Source organism: Elephantulus edwardii, unplaced genomic scaffold, assembly GCF_000299155.1.
Source record: "Elephantulus edwardii isolate Elephantulus edwardi_28Jun2011 unplaced genomic scaffold, EleEdw1.0 scaffold00071, whole genome shotgun sequence".
NCBI classification, from domain to species: domain Eukaryota; kingdom Metazoa; phylum Chordata; class Mammalia; order Macroscelidea; family Macroscelididae; genus Elephantulus; species Elephantulus edwardii.
The window spans coordinates 5,887,916-5,891,485 of record NW_006399821.1 but is presented as its reverse complement, the minus strand read 5'-3'; positions in this window follow the sequence as shown (position 1 = coordinate 5,891,485).

The following is a 3,570-nucleotide window of genomic DNA, read 5'->3' as shown; positions in this document are numbered from 1 at the left end:
GGCCTAGTGGTGAGAATCTTTGTTTTCTTGATGTTGAGCTTCAATCCATATTGAAGGCTGCATTCCTTGACCTTCTGCAGCAAGCACTTCAGGTCCTTTTCAGTTTCAGCAAGTGAGGTAAATTCTGTTGGAGGGTAACTGCAGGCTGAATTTTCTCAAGAATGCTAGTAAGGAGGGGTAAAAACGTATTAGATCTACACTTGAAGAGTTCATTCCAGGTCTATTATTTCAGTTTAGGGAAGAGAAGATTTTGGCAGATAGGGCTCTTCTTTAGCACTGGAACCTGGTCAATCTAGAGGGAGAACCGGGGCAACGTGTAGAAAGATGGGATCCAGTCTTGACCTCAGCCATCTCTAAGATGACTCACTGACTTATAAAATCCAGTTGGAACTCTGTCATAGCAGACCCTCCCAATGAGTTTCCAGAGGATAAGGAGGAGATAATTGAGGAAGTAAGCAGCTCTTTTGTCCCATTTCTGAAGAACATTTAGAGAGGTCCTGCTCTTTTTATGTGGTGAGTCTTGACTGCTTTTAAGCTTTGTCTATGGTTCCTGCAATCTTTTGATGAGTGAGTCATTAGAAGTGCCTGCTATTGTTTCTTGTAAAAGATGCTAGGATAGTAAACATTAAGGACTAAAAAGGATTACAGAATTGCTGATTAATGTGTGGATCTGTGCCATTTGTTCACTGGAAATATTTCCACTGTTCACTGGAAACCTTATAATGTAAACCATCAGTAAGAAAGTGAAATAGTGTAGGTGACTGCCAGTAATTTGTTTTGTATTCTCTAATGGAAAAAGAAGGAGATCCGGTAGCTTAGTGATAAGAAGCTACACTGCAATCCCAAAGGCACATAGTTTTAATCTACCAGTTGCTTTGAAACATGGGCAATCTCTTCCTGTGTCATTTACTGCTTCTGAAAACCCACTGGAGAGTCAGCTATGGGTCTGTTAAAACTTGATGGTGTGCAATAGCAACAACAATGGAAGACGAACTCTGGTGGGGATCCTTAGCAATCAAGCTTAAGTATTCGGTTTCTTGCCAATAGAAAGACTTAATAGTTTGAACCGTACCAGCTGATCCCTAGGTAAAAGAATGACAGTCTGTTTCTATAAAGATTTACAGCTATGGAAACCTTATGCAACCAAAACAGTATGAGAGGATATTTCCCTTAGACTGTGAGGAGTTACTATTGCCCTTGTTTTCTACTCCAAATTGATATTGCCTGGACAAGCTATAAACAAATAGTATTTTGATACTTTTTTTGCTGGTTCTCAACAACAGGGAAGTATCTGTGGTTTATTAGGAAGGGTGTGGTAAATTCCTTGAAATGGATGAGTTATTTGTTTGTATAAGAGCCAGCTCTAGGCATATTTTTCAGCAAGCAAGAAGTAAAGATAACTAGGAGGCAAGGAACCTCCCAAGATCGCTATAATACAGTGACAGTGAGATGTCCCCAGAAGGGGCCTAGCAGCAAAACTGACGGAGATGGGCCTGCAAAGCTCTCATAGCAGTGTTGATGGTGACTGGGTCATAAGGAGATCATCCTCAAGGTTCTAAAAGGAGGACTGCATTAATTAGGGACAGGACAGGAGAAAGCATCAGAGAAATGTAAAATCTGGAGAAAGCTTTTCTATTCTTGACTCATAAAACAGAATTTGTAAAGGAAAAATATTCTTAAATTTAATACATAGGAAAATATGCTATAATCTTCAAAAGGAAAGTGAGAAAACAAATGACAAACTGGAAGAAGAAAAAAAATTGATCTTACGCATAGGTCTAATTGTTTTAATATGTGAAGGGTTATTAAGAAGCAAGGGGCGGGGAAAGACCCCCAAGAAGTTTTTTCCCCTTATTTCTTTTTTAATTGATTTTTTATTTACATTATATTTTATACAATCTTTCTTTTACATTGTGTTTCATCCATGTACATGCACTGTGTTTTATATAGTCATTTAAACACATAATATACAACTAATTACAATGGGTCTGTGCCTAATATCATCCTGTCTTTTCAAGTTCCCATTGGATCTTTCCTATTCTTCTACCCTTCCCATCTGTATACCTAATTCTGATATCATAATGATTTCCCCCTTCTCCTTTTTGTCTACACCTTTCTCCCTTACCTCTTCCCCTTTTGAGTATTTATATACATATTATTTAATTATCTTCCTATTTTTAAAATAGTGGTTTTATGCAGCATTTATCCTTATGAAACAGTTATTTCACTCACCATAATTCTCTCTAAACTCTCTCATAGTATATAATATTTTTTAAAAATCATTGTTCCTTAGTGCTACATAGTATTCCACTGTGAGAATGTACCTTGTTTTCTCAATCCATTCATTTTCTGACGGGCATTTGTGTGGTTTTCTTGCTATTGTGAATAACACTGCTATGAACATAGATTTACATTTCTGTTTCTATCTCAGTTCTGATTTCCTTGGAGTGTATTCTTAGCAGTGGGATAGTTGGGTCATATGGCATTTCTATGTCCGGTTTTTTATATAAAAGTCAAACTTCCTTATAGAGTGGTACCACTTCACAATCCCACCAGTGGGTAGCTATGAGTCACAAGTGACTCAATGGCACATAACAACAACAACAACATCGGATTGATAAAAATATTCCAAAGTTTACTAGTCTCATTGTTAACAAGAATATGAGGAGAGAGAACTCTGTTGGAAATACAAACTGCTATGATACCCATAAAGTTGAATTAGACAATAAAAAAAATCTTACTTTTAGAAATCTAGTTTAGCAGTTCCATTATTAGTACAAAAGAACCTTAGTGGGCCCCAGTGTGTTATTTGCTAGATTGTTTATTGATAGGAGAAACATAATGATTTACAGCCTGGGAAACCTGATGGAGGGTCACTATGAGCTGGAATAGATTAGATGGCATTGAGGTGTTTGGTTTTATTAATACAACACAATATTCATACTAAATTCTTGCTTCTAAATTCTGAAAATAGTGTCTACAGATGATTTGTATCAGCTACCTGAGAGAATACTAACTTTTGGGACTCACTGAAATTCAATCTGCTTTAACAACACTTACGGATGGTTTGAATATGCATTAGCATGTGAGAAACACTGTCCTAGGCTGTTTATGATTGCACTATTTATAACGAGTTAGGGGTGGAAACAAGCCAAATGCCCATGAATGGCCCACAAGGTATTAATACTGTGTAGTAATGAAAGAGAATAAGGAAGAAACTTGTAGGTCACATTAGAGGGCTTTCCAAAAATTATTTCTAAATTTTCATTGCTTTAAAAAAGCAATCAAAAATTACAAAGTACAGATTTTTAAATAAATAGAATGCTACTCTTTTGAAAAGAAGTGGAGATTATATATATATATATTCATGTTACTTATTTGTACAAAGAAATACTGCAAAGATAAAAGTAAAAAAAGTGGACACTCTCTGGTGGTTCAAATCTTCCAGAGGGTCCATAGAAGAATGATGGACAATCAATCTCCTCTGGTAGGATTTATATTTGCTAGAAAACCCTCAGGGGTCAACTATGAGTTGGCTCTGATTTGATGGCAGAGATATTATTTTGTTTG